The sequence below is a fragment of the Anthonomus grandis genome, chromosome 22, assembly GCF_022605725.1.
Source record: "Anthonomus grandis grandis chromosome 22, icAntGran1.3, whole genome shotgun sequence".
Classification (NCBI taxonomy): Eukaryota; Metazoa; Arthropoda; class Insecta; order Coleoptera; family Curculionidae; genus Anthonomus; species Anthonomus grandis.
In genome coordinates this window covers 20,485,724-20,510,594 of record NC_065567.1, presented here as the reverse complement: position 1 = coordinate 20,510,594, position 24,871 = coordinate 20,485,724, and the positions used below count along the sequence as shown (strand labels likewise).

At 31.0% G+C, this 24,871-nt stretch overlaps 1 protein-coding gene across 2 annotated transcripts in view; it reads right to left on the bottom strand.

The window, feature by feature from the left end:
* LOC126748311 (PRL-1 phosphatase) overlaps positions 1 to 19,198 on the bottom strand; it is a 41,942-nt gene extending 22,744 nt beyond the window's left edge. The window contains exon 1 of one of the 2 annotated variants that reach the window (XM_050457455.1): positions 19,033 to 19,198. The gene's annotated coding sequence lies outside the window, so the exon portion shown is untranslated. Of the gene's footprint in view, positions 1 to 1,625; positions 1,794 to 19,032 lie in introns of those variants that run through there. The other variant, XM_050457456.1, reaches the window with a different exon arrangement.
* Between the last annotated feature and the right edge of the window lie 5,673 nt (positions 19,199 to 24,871).

Below are 24,871 nucleotides of genomic sequence, written 5' to 3'. Positions count from 1 at the left end.
ATTCGGCAATTAAATGTCAACAATATATGGAGCCATTTTTGTAATTTTACGTTTAATTTTCTTTCATTTTATTATTGTTGTTGAAAGTCCTTTTTTTATTTTCATATTTGTTCAATATTTTTGTTTTTGAGTCAGTATGTGTTTTAATTTTTTTGTGGCAAACGATAAGTCAAACAAAAAAAACTTAAAGGCGATTTTTTGTTAGAAGAAATTTTTTTACTAGAAAAACCAGCGGCGCACCATTTTTCTCATTAAAATTGTATGAAGATGTGCCTGTCCGTACGCTACTGGTTGAAGTTAAATAATAATTTTTTTCATAAAAGGATGTATCTTTGCTACTTACAAACGTATTTCAATTAAATATCTGAAGTGGTTTTGAAAGTATAATCAAATGTTAATATTGTAACTAAAAGTTTGACACCCTGTATCTTTGTTCTTTTCAATTTCTTCAAATGCGTCGTTTGTCGAATGTAGTTATTTATTTATTTACATCCATCATATTACCTGGCGAAAGCACTATGAAGTTTATATTACTTGCCAAATTAGTATAGGAAATAATATGCTAATTTGTATCACATTTAAAAATCGCACTTACCTGTACCCTTCTTTAAGCGTTTGAATCTTTCGTTTCTACCTTATTTTCTTGCTTTATTCATTAACTAGGTACTAAATTTACCTACGCCCATGGATAACCAGAAAACTCTCGGAAATTTACATTTTATTACTCTCTACCTATTTGAAATGCAGTATAACTTTTAATTAGAAAACCACAATGACCCTATTTCTATGGAGTTAAGGCTAATTTTAAAAACACAATAAGTGAATTTTTCATTCGATATTTTTTTAGGTAGTCCAGGGAAGATACCCACAATGTTCTGCCAATGTCCGAACCAAAAAAAATACGATTTTAAAGATTCAAATTTTATATAATAGAACCTATACATAAATCCACTTGAAACAAATAAGGACTTCATTTAATAATTTTTTTTTTATTTTATTTGATTCATTATAATTTAAATACATGAAATATTTTTTTCCAATTAAAAAAAATCACAATTTTACTACAATCCCATTATGATTTTTCATTTGTCGGGTACATGGATTTTTTTTACCAATTTTTTTTTTCGAAATCAGGAAATTACGGAATCATCGGGTTTTAATGGCATCTGAGAAGACGACAGCTCTTCTCTAACTTTGAAAATTGCTGAACCTGCCATTTTTGACGATTTTTTTAACCCAAAATTTAAATATTATGATTCTTAACGAATACTTTTTTTGTTTATTTTATTATTTTTCTTTAATAGATGAAATGCGAATGAGTTAAATGGACCATGCATTTTATTATTATAAGGAGAGGATTATGCCTAAAAAGGAAAGTTATTCAAAAACCTAGAACGTTATATAATTTGATGCAAAACTAAACCCTTAATATTCCTTGGAGTGTGAATGCCGCAAGAATTAATGAGAAATCTGGTCGCCCTTACTATGCAAATTTCCTTATTTAAATTAGAATTGTTTCTTGGATCAGTAAAACAATCCCTCAATTCCTGAATAAGTTATTAATTTAATCGGCACAATATTTTATAAAATATTCATAATTTTTCGGCAATAAAAACTAAACTTACTATGACTATAAATCAGTGGAATCCAAATAACCTTCCGAGAGAACGATAATTCACATTAAGCTAATCCAGATGCTCGAATAAAACTAATTAAGAAAACCGAACTGTAAACAAACACATTAGACGGTTAATAATCACTTTATAGCACAGATCGTGAAATGGCACTAATAATAATAGAAACAATTTGCGACGGGCAAAAACTAAAAAAATCACGTGAATTTTTTCTTAACACGCATATAGTATAATGAGCTGTTGTTGCCAAATGACAGTCTATTTCGGTTTACTCAAACAGCTCAAAAATTTTTCGTTCCTATATGCGTGGGAGTTTGTTTAGCTTGTGCTGTCGTTCATGGCATGACGTGAAAAACGGCTTAATTCAATGCGTATTTTTTTTGTTTTCTTAAACAATAAGGTTTCTTATCAATGTGTTAATTAAATATTATGGGATAGATTTAACATTGTTTATTGTGGACTCAGTAAAGGAAATTGAAAGTTTAAAAACAATAAATGTCTAAAATTAGTTATTTAGTTGTAATAATTGTCAGTTATATACTATAAAAGATAAAACAAGTGCGCCCTTAGATATTTCCTAGTAAATGAAAACAATAATTTTCCACTTAATAACTTAATACGTACTTGTTTACTGAGACGTTTTATAATCCAGAAAGTTCTAACAGTTTCAGGGAATATCAGGAAAAATCAAAAATGGCTTTTAATTTGTTTTTCAAGCTAATAAAGATATTTTTGGTGGCCTAGTTGTATTACTTTCGTTTTCGGGCCAACATTATCAAATTATATATTCAAATTCCGACCTGATTTTAAGTACAATATGATCTAAATTAATGAACCTAATAGAGCTTAAATTAACTTAATGGCGAATGCCAGGGCCTGTCTGAGGAAATAAATAATGAAAATTGATTAAAAATGTTTCAAAAAAATCAGCACGACTTGGAACTTGGAAAAATGATAAACGGTTTTACCAACAATATAATTTTCTACGTGGATGATATTTGCATCATGTGGGATGGAGGGGAAAACAAATTGAATAATTTCATGACTTATGTTAACGAGCTACAGCCCCAAATAGAGCTTACGTTAAAAAAGAAAATCAGAAGAAACTAGCCTTCCTAGACTCCTAGAAAAAAGTTCTTTCGAAATTTACACAAAACCTTTATGCACAGATAATGTTATACAATTCTCCTCAAAAACTTTTCAAAATTTCACTTTTAAAAACAGCATATCAGAAGGAACTATACTGTATTTCAAATAGGTAGAGAGTAATAAAATGTAAATTTCCGAAATGTTTGTGGTCATCCATGGGCGTAGGTAAACTTAGTGCCTAGTTAATGAATAAAGCGAGAAAAAAAGGTAGGGTTCGAACGCGATACGAAGGATACAGAGTAAATAAAACACAGATTAGCATAATATTCATAATGTAAATAAATAAATAGAGCTGATAATAAAAACACCGAGTATAAATATTACTTAAACAGGATAGTATTTGCTGTTACCCCGTACTGTTATACATAACATACAGATATATAGTGTATAAAAATATAAAAAATAATAAATTTTATACTCTTACTACTGTATTGTCAGTCAATCAAAAAGTTAATGTTTAAAATGTGCGGGATTCTTTAAAATACGACCATCCCAGTTTTGCTGTAAGTGAAGTTGTATAGGAATGTTCCCGAATGACTGGAATAGGAAAATCTGTGATTTATAGACTATTGCGGAAAAAAAGGCAAGACAAGTAGAACCTCCAAAACAAAGTACCGGAAGACCAGCCAGATTCCTTGAGAAAGACATTAAACGTCCAGTTATAATCAACGTTCCATTTTTTTTATTTCAAAAAAGAAACAACTATGGACAAAATTTTAATGGAGCTTGGCCGATACGATAGCATTGGTTTTATGAGTAAAAAACTCTTATGGATCACTTTAAAAGATATGGATTTTTGCATGGGAAGAGCATAATCGCAAATCAGTTCTACTGGAAAGCGATGAAATTGTTTGCTGGCGAAGGATATTCCTAAGAACCACCAAGCAGTACCACGGAGAGCAAAATATTTTTTTTTCTTGATGAAACCTGGCTTAACGAAGGCCTATCAACGGGTATTCAAGTGCCATCGGGAAAAGACTCATAATTATACTATACTACACTACATAATACTTGGTTCAATTTATATTATAATGTCCTGCCTGCACGCCTTTGTCGTACCATTTTCAATTTTTATCCGATGGGTAACAATAAAAAAGCTCATAAATAGACCCAAAACGCGGGTGGTTTTCCCTGCACTCTGGTAGTAGGTCATCCTATACCCTTTTTGCATACTTATTAAGGTTTTATTACTCTCTACTTATTTGAAATAGACTATAGTTATACTCTATTTCAGAAGTGTATAGAGCAATAAACTGGGGAATTCCGTTCTGTTTGGCTACATTTCGTGGTGGTTCATAGGCGCAGGTACTTATAATATTTATGAATTTAATTTTCACGGATTAAATGCCTTTATTTTGAAAGAGATTAAATACTAAATAAATACTTTTAATCCTTTTGTATAGGTACCTATCTTTTAACGCTTTGTAACATGCAAAAATGGGGTCAGGTAATATATACAGACTATAAATACTTTTAAATCATATTTTAAACGTTAGTAGTCACTGCTACGCTGTAGTGTAATCACAATATTATTATCCCAATATTTAAAAAATGGAGGTATTCAGTCCAACGAAAAGATGTACTAAAAATTCTCCACTATCGCTGAGTGAAAAAGTTATTATTTTAAATGTACATGATTGCATAAAACACGATTACCCTAGTTTTACTGTGCAAGAAATTGTTGAAAAATGTTCTCGAATGAGTGGAATTGGAAAGTCCACCATTTTCAAATTGTTGCGGGAAAGAAAAGTAGCAGGTCAAGTGGAATCTCCCAAGCAAAAGCCAGGACGACCTACAAAAGTCCTTGATGAAAATGCTAAATGTATAATTCGAAGAAAAGTTCACTCTTTTTATTTTAAAAAGGAAATACCCACCCTAGACAAAATTTTAATGGAGCTTGGCCGAGATGACAGTATTCCGTTGATAAGTAGAAAACTTTTATGGAAAACTTTAAAAAATATGGATTTTGCCTGGGAAAAGCATAACCGCAAAGCACTTTTACTGGAGAGCGACGAAATTGTTTGTTGGAGACGACAATACTTGAGAAATATCAAGCAGTACCGCAGGGAGCAAAAGAAAGTTTTTTATCTTGATGAGACGTGGATTAACGAAGGTTATATAGTCCAAAAAATGTGGCAAGACAAAAATATAACCAGTGCTCGCCAAGTTTTCATAGAAGGCCTGTCTACGGGTATTAAAGTACCTTCGGGAAAAGGAAAAAGACTTATAATCACACATATTGGAAGCGAAGAGGGATTTTTAAAAGAAGGTCTGCTAACCTTTGAGTCGACTCGCACAGGAGATTACCATGAAGACATGAACTCAGACGTTTTCGAGGACTATTTTGGTGAAATGATAAAATTTCTTCCGGCTAATTCGGTGGTGGTTATGGATAACGCAAGCTATCATTCACGGCGAATAGAGAAGACGCCAACTTCAAGTTGGAGAAAGCAAGAAATTATCGATTGGCTGACTGCAAAAGGTATTGCGTTTGAAGCAAATTTCATTAAAAAAGTACTGCTGGCAATAGCAAACTTACACAAAACTCGTTTCATGAAATACGCCGTGGAAGATATAGCCGAAAAATATAATATAACTGTACTGCGCTTACCGCCATATCATTGCGAACTAAATCCTATAGAACTGATATGGGCGCAGGTAAAAGGATTTGTAGCAAGACAAAACACGACTTTTAAAATGAAAGATGTTAAGCTACTGTTTGATCAAGCCATTACGGAAGCGACACCAGAGAATTGGCGAAAAGCAGTCCAGCATGTAATTAAGCAAGAGGACAAAATGTGGGATCTTGACAACCTCATCGATCAGACAGTCGATCCTTTAATTATAATGTCAAGAGGTGATGACAGTTCGTCAGATGACGAAGAAGACTACAATCTATTATAATCTAAAATTGTTATACACTGTTCAAAAAGTGCCAGATCCAAAAGTGACATTTTCAACTGTTTTACTCTACATATTATGTTCAATAAATTTGTGAAAAAAATATATTATTCCATTTAAACAAAAGTAACTTTCTAAAATAAAATAGCATTTAAGTACATTAATTATAAGTTAAAAAACAAGTCCCAGTTGCACGCCTTTGGCGAACCGTTTTCAATGTTTATCAGTGGGTAACAATGGGCAAAACTCATAAATTGACCCAAAACCGGGTGGCACTACCTGCAATCAACGAAAAGAAAGAATTTTACATTGAAACTAATACCCAACTAAGGTAGTGGCATAAAATATTGGTGGATCACCAGGTACCACTTTTGCATACCTAATGAGGTTTTATTGCTCTACACACTTCTGAAATAGAGTATAGTCATTATATAGAAAGTGAAAATTTTACATTATCAAATTCGTTTATAAATTCGACAAACAAACAGAAAAAAATTTGATGATTTTGAGATTTAGCGCCAGACTTAATCAATGCATTTTACTGCTCTATAGCACAAGACCTTACAAAAGATATCATTGAAAATTCATTTCCTATTGAACATTTAAAAAGCATTTCAAGGGTTGATAATTGTTTTTTCTTTGCATTTACAAGTCTGACTGAATTAAAAGAGGTCATGTCATTTATTAAAAATAAAAACAGTTCTGAGGATGACGGTTTAGCATTAAAAGTTAGTTTAAAAATTAACTAATATAGTTCTTAAAATTTTGGTATTTGTCATAAATTACTCTTGAAAATCAAAAAATTTTCCTGATTATCTAAAGCTGGCGACCTAAAGGATGCATCGAATTTTAGGCCAATTTCACTATTATCCAGTCTCTAAAATTATTGAGAAATTAGTAAAAGAAACATGTATTCTTTCATGGTTCTTTCATAAACACAAGGTGTTATGTACCCAATATCAATGACAATTTTGGGTTTTTGGGGGAGCTTATATTTAGATATTAATAATGGTGAGGCTGCTGCAGCAGCTTTCCGTGACCTTTCAAAGGCATTTGATTGTGTAAATCAGAGAATCCTGCTCCAGAAACTTTCTCATTGTATGGTTTGGAGAGTAGCCTTAGAATGGTTGGAGTCGTATTTATCAAATCAGTCATATTTATTAATTCCACTGAATCTTAAGTCTTGGTAAATTCCTGGAGTGTCCCTGAGGGCTCTGTTCTGGGCCCATCACAGGTGATTTTTGTTTGCTGATGATTGCAGCAGATAATTATCTTTCGTAACCTTCTTTGTAACCTTTAGGTCAGACTGGCCTTTTAATATTTCTTTTAACAATATTATTATTATGTAATCTATAAGATGAGATATGCCATTAGTAACTATTTATTAGTACGTAAAGATTTATGTGCAATGAATTACATATTTAATATGTTCCTATTGATTATTTTGCTTTATCGACGAGTTTTATATCTTTTGATAATAAAGCCATTCTTGATCTTGACTTTTCTTTTTCTTTTCTATTATTGGATACACAAAATATGAAATTTTAATAACTGTTCATAAAGCTTATTATTTCTGTTTCTTTCTTCCAGAAGATCTGATGATATCGATTACAGGAGAAACACGTGTTCCAACTTGACTCAATATATTTGAAACCTGTGACTTGGAGTTTAATTTATTACAAATTAAAAAAAAATATAATATTGCTCAGAGGACAAAGTCGTGAATTAAAAATTGCTCAGCAGCAGCAAATCAGTATAAACTTTGAAAGAAAATGAAAATGATTGAATCTCATCCCCTCATCCATTGGCCTTGATAGTTTTTGCCGATTTTTATTGATAAAAAGTGGACACATCTACGAGCTTACACCTTCCTAATGTTTAAATATAACATATAATACACATCTGGCATTAACCACATTATCAAAAAACGGCTTTTATTACTCCATGATTTGGTTTATCTGATAATTTTTAGAGAGTACCGCGAATTTTATTGATTTGTTTAATCATGACTCATTTATTGCACGTAAAAGGGGCGTTTAAAAAAATAATGCACTGCTTTGGTGTAACTCTTAGACTTTCTGTTAATTATATAAAGGGTAGAAGACGAAGCAAGTGCAAAACTTTTTAATATTTCTATCGAATCAATCTATTTCACGAATTCAGTATCTAATCACGATGTTTGTTCATGCCAATGCGATTTATTACACTTCGACCCTCAACGGGTTAAAGGATAACTAAAGTAGGTAGGAAAATATAAATACAGTTAATTAATACAGGGGCCTATCATATTTTTCCTTCAGAGACATCATTTTAAAATTTAAATTCACCAAATATAATTTCATTGCTAACCAAAAAGACACAAATATAGCGATTTGCCATCAACTTGTACGTTAAACGACTATTTTTAACCTCGTCACCAACACCAAAACGCAAATTAAGATTATAAAGCTCTATAAAAAAAATTCCTGACCCTGTACAGATTAAGATGTTTATTCAAACGATAACCGACGATTCTAAATGTTATACGTATATATGCGCTCGGAATTACAAATTCCACTTGGCTTGGGAACTATGAGGGTAACTTTTCTCAATTTTCACCCCATGAGATATATACTACTTTTTCATGCGGGGTATAAAAATAGATTTGAAATTTAACCTAACTAGAAAGGTCAAAAATCAGCTGATATTTGTTTGGCTCGTTATATCCTAGCCTGGTTATTATTATTTAAATCTGCATGTTTCAGCATTTTTGCTTCAAGCTCTATTCTCACATTTTGCTTTCACCCAGCCTATAAATGAAGGTGTTCTTATACCCTTTTTCCATCCAGCGATTAATGTATGTTGTCCTCCATTTTTGCCATGTAAATAATATATGCAATTTATTATTCACCCTGCAAATGATTAATATTACCAAGAACTCAATCAATATATAGGTATTCATTCCAATTTCGGTCTCCAAAAAGATCCGAATCAACCAAATCGATTTCCATACCCGTTTTCGTGGTGGAAAATAGGAAATACCATATTTTTATTCTAAATGTCACTGGGAATTTTTAGAATACTGACATGTTACACTTTATCAAATGAGTGTGACGGATCCGTGGTTTTGTTTAAAATTTTTGCACTAGCTACTAATTAAAAAATCATCATAGCCACATTTATATAGTACTACATAAATCTATAAATGCTACACATTGCAACAAACCCACTTTCTTCTGTGATGACCTAAGTAAATACCATTTAGCTGCAACGTGCCTAAAACTACATCACGTTTTTATGCAAGTTTGTTTATTTCAACTTCAACCCTCTGCTGTTACTAGAAAATATCAACGGGCACAACATATTATTTTTCATGTAAGTATCCCTATTTCTGGGGTATTATTAACAGGAAATCAAAAAATGGATTGTGGAGACGAATATTTGAAGCAAACAAAAGTGCAATCATGTATCACATAAATGTTTCGGAAATATTTAGCAGGCGATTTAAAAATAGCGTAAAAATAAACATTCCGAAACTGTTTCGAGGATGATGAATAAATATTAAATATAAATGAACCCTATTAAATGTATATAAAAGGCCAATTTAATATTATTGAAAAAATTTAGTATTTTGCAATGGTATCACTGACAATACTTGAAATTATATAAAATTTTCAGTGCAAATATCTCTGAAATTAAAAAGTTAGATAAACCAAATTTGGTACGAATGTTTTATAGGTCGGGGGAAGAAAAACTAGCATATTTAAGTAGTATTCATCTGCACTTTTTTCTTAATTTAAGATTAAAAAAAAAATTCATTTCATTTTGGACTAAACAACAAAAGTACAATCTATGTTGAAACTCATTTCTAACATTTTGAAATACAGTTCTTGAAATAGATACACAATTCGTCGGTAAAACAAATATTATTAAGCAACTCAGGAGTAATCCTCAACTTTTATGACATTTCTTCGCAAAATTGAATTCTTCAGTATTGCATTTTGTACGAATGAAAATGATTTAATTTAAGTTACATAAATTCATAAGAAATTTCTGATGACTTACATTTTTTTCAGGATTTTACTCTTTAAATACAGCAGCAGTGCTAAAGATGCAACGATTTTCAGACCCATAAATAACAACGAATTCAATTCTTTTATCTAAACTGTACACCATGTCTGATAACGGATTAATAAAAGAAATAAAACGATAAACTTCGTTTGACATTATGTTAAATTAACCATTTATAGTATCTTTGAACTAGAATTCAACAAACTGAAATAGGTAATGTTTATTTAAGGTAATGCAATTTGAGCATCAAATAGCGAATAGCGTTTTAGATAAAAATGTTTCATTTATTTAATATAGCGTATTTGATTTAAATTGTACTTTTTTTTACTTTGTATTAAATTTAAAAAAATTACTACTCAAAAAGACCTTAACTTAGGGCATCACAAAAAGGGGTGTTGCCATTTAGGGGTTGAGGTGCATAGAGCCCAAGTGGTTTCTCACTCCATGACTTAAATATGCTAGTTCTTCTTCCCAAAAAATTAAAAATTTAGTTTTTCTAACTTCTTTGCTTTTAAAGATATTCGCATGAAAGTTTTTAAATTGACACCCTGTATAATTAATTACCTGTCCCTTGATGCAGAAATCTCAAACCTTATAATTCACTTATCAAAAAAACATTTTCTAAAAATGCTCTTGAATTACTTAAGATGAACTTGAACTTGTTGATGTCGCAAATACGGGCACTGAATGAATCTAAGGATAAAATTTGACGTGGGTATTGCACCGAAGTCCCTCCCTCCCTCTGCATTTCTTTAAAAATGTGGGCAAGGCTTATTAAAAGTAAATAATATTTTGAGGTAAAAATCCCTTCCAATTATTATAATTTGCACGAAGGCAAAGGAAATTCGGATAAGGAAAAAAACCGGATAAGGTAAAATTTAAAGAAGTCTTGAAGATTTGACCAAAAAAAATGTATATTGACATGTTTTCCAAAATACAGTGAAACCTCTCTTGAGCGGACACTCATGGACACACACCTTCAAAAAGTGTCCGCTCAACGGAGGTGTCCGTCCAAGGGAAAAAAGCCACACAGAAGCAAAATTAAACAGCAAGTTATTTTTTTAAACAAGTTTAATATTAATTATTTAATGACAATAAGTATATAATTAGGGTTACAAAATAATTATAATTATGCAAAAAAAATAAACTTAAAAAACAGACCAAAACAAAAACTTATGAAATAACAAACCGAAAATAAACTAAACTAGTACATACATACATATAAAGATTTTTGTAAGAAATAATATGTAAATATTTTGGAACACATGTACAAATTAAGATCATTGTTTATGTTTAAAATATTCTAATAAAGACGTTTGTCGATTTTTTTGTTGAGCAAAGTATCTTGGAAATGAAGATCAAGCTTAGATAGTAAATCTAGAGCAGATAGGTCACCCCTAGCCTGAGTGAAGCGTTTTAAGTGTTGCGTCATATTAAAAGCCGGTTGATAGGTAGTCAATTCCTCTTCTGACTCATCGGATGGTACCACTACTTCCTCTTGATTCGAAACCTCCAGAGGAAGGTCATCAATTTTCTCCAATATTAAATCATTGTCTACATTAAAAAATTCGTTGATATCATTATTGTTTATCATTCCAAAATTATCCTTATTCCTCAACATTTGAGCTGAAAGTGACAATGGAATGTCGTCTTCATTTTCCCAGATTTTCTGGTTTTCTGCTCTATTTTCTGAACTATTAGAGTGTGTAATGCCAGACTTAATAAAGCAATTTTGAACCGTTTTCTTCACTTGGTCCCATGCAATGTTTATAAAGTAAATTGCACCTAGGACGTGTATTTTTCTGGCTAATTCTTGGACTGATTCAGCAGTATTCATGGCTAATAAAAGTTTTTTAATAATGATTGTCCTATAAAATGTTTTAAAACTCTTAATAATGCCCTGATCTAAAGGCTGTACAATAGAATTGCAGTTTGGAGGCAAAAAAATCAATTTAATATTTTTCAATGTTATATCCTTTGGGCGACAACATGCATTGTCGAGAAATAATAAAATTTCTTGTTTTTCACGCATCATTTTTTTATCAAATTGATTTAACCATTCGGCCATTAGTTCACCGGTCATCCAAGTTTTTTTATTCCACCTATAAGTAACTGGCAATTCTTTCACAATAATATTTTTAAATGCTCTTGGTTTGGCCGTTTTTCCGATCACTAGAGGTTTTTCTTTTTGTCCCTTTATATTTACACAAAAAAGTACAGGCAGTCTCTCTTTTGAAAATTTACCTCCAATACATCTTTCTCGCTTCAAATGTAGAGTCCTGTTTGGCACTGCTCGGAAAAATAGCCCAGTGTCATCAGCATTATAGATCTTTTTGGGAGCATAGTTCTTAATTACAGATGGTACTTTCTCCCAAAATGTCGTGACATCGGCAGAGTTCACACTTGCGGCCTCCCTACTGATAGTTCTAAAAGCAATGTTGTGCCGGGTACGAAACTTTTACAGCCAACCTTCTAATGCACTGAAAGTTCTATACCCAATTCTATACCCAAACCATCAGCGATTTCTTTGGATTTCGTTTTAACAATTGTACCTAAAAAGATAATAGGCACATGTAAAATATACAGTAATATGTGTAATAATTGAAGTATGTTACCTGATAATGGAATATTTTTGCTTCGAGCTCTAATGAACCACTCATAGCACTGTCTGTCAATATTTCTGCCCTCTTCTCTTAGGAAGCTTCTTTTTTCATTCACATTTATATTTGAATGGAACTTACTTAATAAAACATCCTTATTTTTAATAATCTTAGCTGCCTGTGTTTTTCCTATTCCAAACCGTTTTGCTAAGTCGCGTACGCTTAGTTTGTCTTTATTAAAAATCTCAATTACGTCAACTTTTTCTTTAAGAGTTAGCACTTTACGTTTCGACGACATATCGGTTGTTACGCTAATAACCTCCCGATTGCGTGTTTAAATTTTTTCTGTGTCCGCTCGAGAGAAGGTTTAGCGGTTTGGTTTAGAGCTTCGGACCACTGTTAGGAGTCCGCGTCCGCCCGAGAGAGTGTCCGTTAAATCATTTGGGAATTTAGTGTATTTTCAATGGGACCAAAAAAAATGTCCGCTCAAGGGAGCTGTCCGTCTATTGGAGGTGTCCGTATCGGGAGGTTTCACTGTACCAGCTTACATATAATAACCAAAAAAATTTTATCCTTGGGCTTAGCTTCATCAGACTCCAGATACCGTGTTATAAAAAATAATGATTTTTTTATAAAGAAACTAATCACACAAATAGAATACAAATTAAAATAATGATAAGCAATAAACATAAAATTTAACGCGTTCACGCGTCACCTTATACGTTTGTTTACAATTGTTTAAATGCCTTCTATGATAAAGTCGGCTAGTAGTTCATTTGATCTACTTGTGGAATGACTATTGTAAAAATTAATGAAAGTCTTTTAAGTCTCAATATAAGCCGATAAATCTGGAAAGAAATGTCTTAGTAGATTAAGACTTTACTTAATTGAGTTTTGGCTAAGCCTTCAAATGATTGTTATAATGTAGCATAAAAAGGATTTGAGAATTTCAGGTATCAAGTTAGCAAGTTAGACACAAAGGGTCCCATTAATAATATAGTGCAGCCCTTGGAATTAGATTTAAACTAGATAGAAGTAATTTTTAAGAATATTATTTGTATAACTGCAAAGGGCCAGGAATTAAGTGAGTATAGCACTAAAGTTATAGTTCTCTTGTATAGTTTGATAATACTATTTAGAAAAAGGTGATATAGAAAAAAGGCGGAAAAGTTGAATTCCAATTTTTATATTCTCATCTCGGTCTGACAAATAGAAGAGTTTGGGGATAAAGTGACATTTTTCCTTTTTTTTTTTAACTATTATAGCCTGCCGTAAAGGAGATGACAAGCGGAGGGCCTTTACACCGATTTTTTTAATTATAGACAAATATACGTCCATAAATTGGTGTAAGATAAAGACTGATTTGGTTCTATAAAAATTGTCCACATTTTTTTAAAAATAAAATTCTGCACGAGAATTCGCGAATTAGGTATTTATTTTAAATAATAAACTAAATGTAGCAGCACTACATACAGTTAATAATAATGATAATAACAATGACCAAGAGAAGAATAAATAAAAATAATAATCATTTATTTTTATATACTTATTTAATATTAGAAGAAAAAATTTGCTTACTATAGAATTATTAAAAAAGTCATTTTCATACTTGATTGCACACTATATAAATTTCTTCCCATGCTCCCGTTAGGTATGTTCTTTCTTTTTTCAGTAGAATAGTTATTATAAAATTTTTAAATTATTGTTTTTTATTTATTTTTTTTGGCTTCAACAGAATTCAGGGAGCCTTTTGTATAGGGGATATCTGTAAATCTGCATATTATGGCCTGTTGGTCACCTTGCATTATTAGCTTTTTTATTTAGCTACAAATTCTTCGATTTTTTTTTTGTTACTGGTAAATGATGAAATACTCAATATTTAGTGGAATTTTGTAATATTTGAAATTTTGTAAAAGTTAATACACCTACCTATTAGTATTCTTTGTGCTTAATTGCTGTAATTTCTTGGTGACTAATAAACGTCTTATTATTATTATTTGTAAATAATGAATATGACAGGGGTGATTGACAGACCTTCTGTGCATGCGCGTCGTGTAATAATACAAGAACAGCTTAAGTCTTAAGGATTTAGTAAGATAATAATTAATTTTATAAAATTATATTGTAATCGGCAAAGTATTTGTCATGCTCAAACATCAATAAATGATAACTCTTGCTCCTTCTTGAAAAAATATATATTTTTTCTTAGAGGACACTCAAAATAAGAATGGTACCTTATATTACAGTATTCACTGTTTAACAATCCAACTACTGTATTTTACATGTTCTTCACTTCAATAAACCTTTGTCCTATAAAGGCTAGACCATCAGTTGTGATGACCTTTCGTCAATTTCGAAATTTTCGTCAGCTGTTACTATAAACATCAATCGGTACAACATATTATTTTTCTTATAAACATCCCCATTTCTGAGGTATTATTAAAAGAGGAAATAAAAAAATTGATGGTGAATATTTCATGCAAACAATAGTGCAATCATATATCACATAAATGTTGCAGAGATTTAGGAAGCGATTTAAAAATAGTGCAAAATAAACATTCAGTTCAAAACTGTTTCGAGTATGATGAATAAATATCAAACATAAATAAGCCCTATTAAATAAACATAAGGCCAATCTAATATTATTTAAAAAATTTAGTATTTTTGCCAGGGTATCACTTGAAATTGTATAAAATCACCACATAAAATTAATTACTTAGAACATTGAAAGGCCTTTCAATGTTCTAAGATTAATTACCTAATCTTGATGATGCAAAAAATCTCAAACCTTATAATTCACTTATCATATCTAAAACCATTCACGCAAATAACACTTCTGAAAATGCTGTTGAATTTCTGTTATTAGTCAAGAGGAACTTGAATTTGTTGATGGCGCAAATACGGGCACTGAATGAAATGAAATCTTAAAACGATAAAATTTGAGCCGAAACTGGGTATTGCACCCGAGTCCCTCCCCCCACCACATTTCTTTTTAAATGTGGATGTGGCTTATGGTAAATAATATTTTGAAGTAAAAATCCCTTTAAATTACCATAATTTGCATAAAGCCAAGGAATATCCTATTAAAAGAATTGTAAACCATCTTTTATAGTAAAAATCCTTTCAAACTACTATAATTTATGTGACATTCATGCAACATACATGCAAAATTGTTTGATATTGGAACGTTATAATGACATAGCTATATAGAGTAATTTAAAATAGCAAAATACCATATTGCTTTGCTTTGAAAAGCAGATAAGGTAAAACCCAAGGAAGTCTTGAAGATTTAACAAAAGAAACGTATATTGACATTTTTTCCAAAATACCGCAATATTTTCACAAAAACGGGACAAAGTAGCTTACATATAATAACCAAAAATACTTAATCCTTGGACTCAGCGTCATCACTCCAGATACAAATTAAAGGAAAATCAAGGCTGCATTTGACTACATTGTGCAACATTGTGATATTGTATAAAATAATGATTTTTTTATAAAAAAAACTAATTACACGAATGTAATACAAATTAAAATAATGATAAGCAATAAACATAAAATTTAACGCGACGTCACCTTATACGTTTGTTTATAATACTTTAAATGCCTTCTATGATAAAGTCGGTTAGTAGTTCATTTGATCTACTTCCGAAATGACCATTGTAAAAATTAATGATATTGATTGAATTAAGTCTTTTAATTGTCAATATAAGCTGATAAATCTGGAAAGAAATGTCTTGGTTGATTAAGACCTAAATTAGCAGTAGCAGTACCGAGAAATTCATGTAAGGATTTGAGATTTCAAGTATAAAGTTTGAAATTTAGATACAAAGGGTCTCACGGATATTATAGTGTAGATCCTTGGTACCAGGTTTAAAGGACCAGGAATTAAATTATCAGTCTTATCTCAATCTGACCATAGAAGAGCATAATTAAAGTTATATTTTTCTTCTATAGTTTGACAAAACTATGCTAAAGAAAACACTATTTCCAGGCAATCCTAGGTGATGGAAAAGTTGAATTCTAATTTTTATATTCTCATCTCAGTCTGACAAATAGAAGAGCTTAGTAATAAAGTGATATTTTTCCTGTTTTTCTAACTGTTATTTTTTAGGCCTTCTGTAAAAAGGATAAACAGAGGGAGGCCTTTACATCGAGTCCAGCATTTTTGATTATAGACAAATGAGTATGAGACAAAGATTGATTTTGTTGCACACTTTTATCAAGACACAATATTGCCAGAGAATAGGCAAATTATGTATATATTTAACAAAAAAACTAAACTAAATGTAATAACACTACATTGTATTTAATAATAAAAATGACCTATAATTTATAATCTATAATCCACTGTCTAACAATCCAACTACTGTATTTTACATGTTAAAAAAATTAAAAATAAAAACATTATTTTATTAAGTACAATATGAAAGACAACCCCTCAATACACTCTTAAAGGCATTTTGAAAATGAAAAAAATATTGAGTCATTACTGTATTACCCTACCTTAGCATTTTGCAAATTGGTGAACTGTTCATTTGCCAGAATGGTATAATATGGAAAATGATTATTATTAAATTGTCATATTCCTTATCTGTAATTTGTCAGGTTTGTCTCAACGGATACACTCAGGGTTGCTTATTTCAGCTATTTTTCTTCATGACATGTTGTCTTATTAGTTCGGGACACTCGGTGCACATGTCTAAGATATTTGCATTGCAAAGAAGATGTCTGAGGCTGAATGCTTGTTTGGCCTACAGATAGTGTTGTAAATCCCACTTTAGGGAACTGAAAATTCTCACTCTACCCTGTGCCTTTATTATAGTGTTCCTATTATCCATTGGGGAAAATGTGGGTAAGTATGTAACATATGCTGATACCCACCAAAAAAATAATAACTCCTTAATTCCAGCTTTTTATTGACTATCCAGATTAAGACCTGTGGTTTCTCACTATGGAGTGATATTTGTTCATTTGAGAAATTTCTTCATTCTCTTCCACTATGGCTTTTTAGGATTTTTTGTGGTTCATGTATGTATTGTATTCCCATTAAAGTTTGCTTTGTGTTTTGACTTGTGTAAGTTTGTACTTTTTGGCATGAATAAATAAATTAAATGATATCTGTGCCTACTCTGCCCAAGTGAAACATTGAACAATATATGTTGCATTTTGGAATAATCGACCCTATTATTTCATATTTTCTGTAAAAATACACCTCCTGTTTGTGAAATGTAATCTCTCTCTGATTATTGTTTATTTTATGTATATAATTCTAATAGTATTTTTTAGGAAAGTTATCAATAGGAAAATAAATAAACTTTATTTAATTTATTTTTATATAATTGATTCACATGGCATTAAGCTCCTTCAAGAGGATCTTCACTCATTTCTTAATTGGTGTGATTTAAACAGGATGTCACTAAATATTAATAAATGCCATAAAATTACATTTTCAAGGCAGAGAAAACCTATAAATTTTATTTACTCAATAAAAAATCTTCAAATTGGCTCTAGAACAGAAATTTTGGGCTTAGTCAAGAGTCAAGAAGAATTCTACTAGAATTATGCTTTTTACATACATTGAAAAATGCTGTTATAGACTGTCCTCAGTTGTTATTGTCATTTTTTAGAGTCAGAATTCTGTTTCAAAATATCAGAGTCTCAAAGTCTGAAACTTTGTAATAACATTTCACCACACTAACTATGCCAAGAATGAACCAACTGCAGGACTGGTTTGCAGCACTAAAAGCCTGCTAGGATAAATAAGTTTGTTTGACTCTAAATTTGGTACTATTAAAACAAATTTTGTGAATTGTTTATTCTTCAATCTGTGTTAAATGATTTACTTTGCTTACTGTGATTTTAAGTTATATGGAGTGACACTTTTTACTGAACTTTATTAGGTATATTTTGATAATTACAATGTAAGTGGATTCCTTTGATAAATAAATAAATAAGTTAGAGTTAAATAGAACGCAGAATATTTTTACAACAAATGTGGTGCTTTTAAGAATCTTTTTTAATGTTATTTTATTATTTGAGTATGTGTACCTACTTATGTAAATGGTTGCCATATTTTTATAAGTGATGAAACTGCAGAACATAAACCATATTACACTGCAAGTGATAATTTACACTAATTTATATAAAAATATAATATTCAGCCTTATATCAAAAAAATTTAATGACAATAAGACTTTTATAAAAAGTTGCATATGTGATCAAAACAATATCTCTCTTTTAAGGTATACTGATGATATTGATCATTGATCATGTACAAATACTTTGTTATATTTTTACATTTGAAGTTGTACTGAGGTTAAATCAGCACCATACCATTCCAAGTCTATAAACCTTTGTCCTTTAAGGGCTAGACCATATATTTTTATGCCTAAAACACTTGTAGGTAACATAAATTATAATCTATAGTGGTATTATTATTTAATAAAAAGTTATTATTCAAATTTTTGCCACATTAAAGTACCTGCTAAAAATAACTTGCGTGAAAATAATCTGAGTGAGTTCTATGCCTAACAATCAAATTTAAAATACTCCATAATTAAGCAGTCTAGAGAGAAGCTAATAAATTGAAGTGGCAACTGGGGTGGTCCAATTTTGAAAATTAATAAAACTTTCCAAAATAGAAACTTTGAAATGAAACGTTAAATGAGAACACATGCAATAGCTAAACGACTTACCGCTATAGCCATACACATTGAAAATAGGGTTTCCTAGTACCACGAAACGTGGATAAAATATCACAAAACACGAACACTGGCAACGTCAAGCCCTGTACAGGACGTTTTCAGTTTTGCACACAGGATGGGCAGTCAAGATGGTTCTTAGACAAAATCATGGACTGACGTCAGGATCAAGCTCCTCCCCCTCATTCCCATTACAATGACGAACCCTGACTACTGACGTCACTGTTTCGCGTATTTCACTCGCTCGTTGACTTATTCTATCGTCGTCTTCGTCTGGTGAATCCATTTATCGATTATTTAGTTTTCAAGGCACGCCCACCTATAGGCAACCCACAATACTGACGCAGTTTTAAGATATTGGGAGACACATTGTATAAGGGATGATAATTATTATTAGCTCGAGAAAAATACCTTGATTGATATTTATAGAACAGTTTGTCTCCATAAAGGGGATTTAGAAACGACAGGCACTGTCAGATAGGGCTGAAACAAGTTAACTAGCATCCACCAAAGTCCATATATTATCTACACCCACTTATAACAATGTTTTTTTCATTTTTAATTTTTTTACGTTAAACTTATTTCATTTTTATATGTTAAACTTGTAATAAATAGTTTTCTAACGAAATATTACTCTATAAGTTGCCATAAGCGTAACTTTATTATTAGTTGGCGTTTTAAGAAGTTCTCCATTTAATCAAGAAAACGAAATTGATTCTTTTTGGCGCCCAACAGTGGGATAAATAATGAAATGTCTAAAATTTATTGGGATACTATTCTTACTAGTGTTAATATTGATATAAATCTAAGTAAATTTTATAATATTTTAAGGGATATAATCAAAGAAAAGGTCCCACTTATCCATCAGAGTAGTGGTTACCCTTATTATTTTTCAAAAGCTACTATTAAAGTAATTAAGGAAAAAAATAAATTTCACAAAAAATGGAAAATATATAAAAACCCATCTGATCTAAACATATTTAAACTCTTAAGAAGTCGATCTAAGGGGCTAATAAAACGTGATTTTAATAATTATATATCCTTTTTAGAGGACGAAATATCAACAAATAATAAAATTTTCTGGAAACTTGTATCTGTTAAGAGGGGAAATTCTGGCTTACCTTCAGTTATGAAATATAATAATACTGAAGCCTCCACCTCAAAAGAAATTAGCGATTTATTCTCAGAGTATTTTAAATCAGTTTTTGTAGCGCCAAGTGTATCAAATAATCACCATAACAGTAACATGACACATGATAATCTAGGTTTAATTCAATTTCAACTGGATGAGGTTGTAGCAGGAATTAATGATCTGCATCCTAAAAAGGGTGCAGGCCCTGATGGCATACCTTCGTTATTTGTCAAAAATTGTTCTAGAGGACTCTCATATCCTTTATATAAATTATATAATCAATCGCTTTTACAAGGTCAATTTCCGGATGCGTGGAAGGTTTCCAATGTAATTCCTATATATAAGAACGGGCAAAAAAATATTATCTCCAACTACCGTCCAATAAGTAAGCTCAGTATATTTGCAAAATTATTTGAAAAACTTTTATATACATATTTTTTTAAGTTAGTGAAAAGACAATTAATTTTTGAACAACATGGGTTTTTGCAAACCGTTCTATAGACAGCAATCTTCTCACCTATCTTGAATTTTTAAAGAAAAATATGGACAAACGTATTCAGGTTGACAGCGTCTACACGGACTTCAGCAAGGCCTTCGATAAAATTAACATTTCAATTTTGCTAAAAAAACTAGCTCTGGTAGGGGTGGGTGGTTTTCTTTTAAAATGGGCTGAATCTTACCTCTCGAATCGAAGGTTCACAGTCTGCATAAACGGCGTAAACTCCGAAATAGTTAATGTAACGTCGGGGGTGCCACAAGGATCTCATTTGGGCCCCCTTTTTTTCATAATATTTATAAATGATATATTTAAATGTTTTAAACACTCGGAGTTTTTGCTTTATGCAGATGATCTTAAATTCTTTAGACCTATAAAATCACACGAAGACTGCCAGCTCCTGCAGGAGGATATAGAAAGCCTTGTTGAATACTGTCGGATCAATTGCCTTTTTTTAAATATTGAAAAATGTCAGTTTATTTCATTTACTAAAAATAAATTAAAAATTCAATTTAATTATAATATAAATAATGTTGATCTTAAAAGGACCCAAGAGGTGAAGGATTTGGGAATCATTTTTGACGAGAAGTTACTTTTTGATAAACATATTAATACCTTAGTGTTAAGTGCGTATAAAATGTTAGGGTTTATTAATAGGCAGGCTAAAATTTTGAAATCCTCTAGATCCTATATTTTTTTGTATTATGCATTTGTTTATAGCAAGCTTAATTATGGGTGTGTTGTTTGGAATCCGATTTACTCAATTTATAAAAATAGATTGGAATCTGTGCAGAACAAATTTTTAAAGTGTCTTTATTATAGGGATAATTTAAATATTGTTACTAATGACTTAGGTGATATAAGAAAACATTTTGGTATACTTACTCTTGACAACAGAAGAAAAATTTCAGACCTTTTATTTTTGCATAAACTGTTGAATAATAGAGTGGATTGTCCATGTTTGATGCAGGGGTTGAGATTTAATACTCCATCACGGCAATTAAGACTTAGTGATCTTTTTAATTTACCTTTCAGAAATACTAACAGTTGTCAGTCATCTCCACTGTGCAGAATGATGAGATTATCAAATTTTTATAATAACATAGATCTCCTTTTTGAAACCCAAAAAAACCTGAGAGGTATATTGAAGAGAGAGCTACTATAATTCGTATCCCAGACTTTGTGTTTTTTGTGTAAGAATTAGTATTTAAAAATTAGTATTTAAAATTTAATAGTCCTTTTCCGGTTTCGCAATTGTTAAGGGTATTTAACTTTAGTGTCTGCAAGTTTATATTGTTTCTATATTTATAAGTGGATACTGTAGTGGGTTTACCTGTTTGTATCCTTAAGAAAATAAATAAATAAATAAATAAATAAATAAATAAATAACGAACGTAAAACATTAAATTTTTACACACTTTTTTGGAAGAATATGCTTCAACCGGGGACATTTTCAATAAACAGAATTATAATTCTGGCTTCATGAAAGTTTGTCCACTTTTGATCAATCAAAGTACAGATATATCTGTGTGTACTCAGTCAAAAATTAAGCATTTCTTATTGACTAATCATTTATTTGCTGTGTATTATTATAGTGTTTTAGTGAATCATTCTTCCGATATAAGCTGGGATTTCGGTGGAAATTTCCATTTTAATGACATGAGGATTCTTCCTGAGATATCCCAGATGTATTCTAGAACTAGGTATAAGTGTCACAAAATCATATCTTAGTATCTATATTGATATGAAATCATTGTTCACTAAGTAAATGTACTTATTAAAGTAATGGCGGTACATTTGATCGTATACACCTTGTTTGAGATATATCAGCAAAGTTACATAACAAAATACCTTTTACCTTTAAATATTATATGTTGACGATACTTTTCTTATAATTTCTAAGGATGAAAATTATCTGACATTCTCCACCACTTTAACAACTATCATAATAAAATATCTCCCATCCTTGAGCTTCATCGCTTTTCTCGACGCTATGGTGACTAGAAATACGGATGGTACTTTAAGCACTAAATGGTGCGTTCAATCAACAAGTAGTGGAAGAATTATACAATTTTATGAATTATAATTATTCATCTCATGGGTAATAAGGTGGGAACGGTGATGGGACCACTCCATAAGTAAGATCAAAGAAGATCAAGTTACTTAAAAGTTTGTATATCAAAATTTAAAAGTAAATACCTAATGCTGAACATATTCTTAAATGGTAAATCCTATATTTAAAGTTTTTCTTTTCCTTTTATTAAAGATTTGTCAAATAAAATTAATAGCTGTTCTAAGAATATTGGTACTATGGCTGGCCTTTTATAACGAAGAATCCAGCGGCTCATTATTTACTAGGCCTACAGACAAAGTTCCATTAAGTAAGATATCGTGGGTGTTCCATGTATTAGTATTTTAGTATATTTAATTGGTATTTACGGGAAATCGTATGTCAGGCAATCTAGACAGTATTTAGGTTTAAAGATTAACCAATACACCAAATATTGTTGTGTTAAACATGCAACAAAAAGCAATAAAACAGCCCTGCATCATTTTGACACTGGACATGATTTTGGTAAAGTCGGTATTTTGAATCGGGAAACTAACAACAAGGATTCTCCGTAGATGAGATGCATGTTAGCATATTCCCAGTATAACGATCTGGCATGGTTGCGTTTATTAACTATTTACTAACTACAATCACACGGTTATGGATAGTCCAGAAAAGAGCCAAAATCCAAATCAAGTCCAATAACCCAAGCCAAATTAACGCAAAAATTCAAAAAAGCCAAAATAAATAAAACACGAATACAGAATGCATAGTGAATGGAGGATAGCAAAGTATTGCAGTAGAAAAGGTCTTAATTAATGACTTAAGTTGCGTCACTACCTGTCTTACTGTTCCTGTAGGGGTAAATTTTTAAAAAAAATTTCTGAAAAAGGAATACCACCAAGTACAGGTAGATAGGGCGGGATAGAAGAATAGCCTGGCTTTACCCACTTTACGGGGAACAAATACAATTATTAACTTAGCTTAGAGTAGCGTCGTACTGATTTATTTGACTATGTACTAAACAAAAAAATACAGCCCTATTAAACCAATAATCTAGCAAGTATCTTACCAGAGAAAAAAACTCGAAGTCTCGGTCTCAAAACATCTTTTTATATGTCGCGAAGGTTACATGGTTCGCTAATAAAGCTTCATCAGAGTGTAAGTAAGTACTTTTAGAGTACTCTAGCAGGTCATCTAGCTATAAGATATGATGATGCTTTATTAGCGAAACATGTAACCTTCGTGACATATAAAAAGATGTTTTGAGACTGAGACTTGGAGTTTTTTATTTTTTCTCTAGTTACGTAGGTCTCGTTGAGATAATGGACGAGTTCTTTCAAAGTATCTTACCATTTTAAAATCTAGATTAGATACGTCAACTTTTGAAATCACTTGCCAAACAGTGAAGTAATTTTCTTTCCCAGGACAGTCAGTTAAAGTTGAGAAATGATAGTCAAAAGACACAATTTTCAACAAGTTAAGCGAAAATCTGATAATTTCTTAATAATGTAAACAGTTTTGTTTGAATTTACTATTGTAATTTATCGAAGGGTTATTCAGGGTTACATTAAAAAAAATTGTAAAGAAATTCAAAAATTTGTGACCCCAGAACTAAAAAGATCAACAGCGGGTGTCAATTTTTGTCGGTTTTCTATGAATGCCTAAAATTTTATAAGTTCTAAAGATGGATTATTTAAATATTTGTTTTGAATCCATGAGCACCTGGTCTATTGGCAGTTTTCGGCTTATCGTTCGTTTTTGGGACACCCTGTATATAAGGTATTCTCTTTCATCAGCTTGCGTTTAAGGCCAAATGATCGATTTTTCGCAATGCTTATTGGCTATTTAAATAAGAAAATCAGTGATGTCGATGATCTCTTGGGTTGTATTTCCATGTATTGTTGAATTACCACTGATTCTTAAGCTAATTATTTAATGTTTTTTTCTTTTAAAATGTTATCGTCTATTAAAATTTAATTTACTAATAGTTTTTTAAGAACTCCGTATTTTGTTATGTAAATCCATGTTTTTATTTCAGTGTCTTAGGTCATTATGATAGCCATGAAAAAAGCATGCATCATCATTTCCATTATTTTCAGGAGAAAATTATAGCCCGATGACTTTTCTCTTTGGGTGTTAAAATAAAACAAAA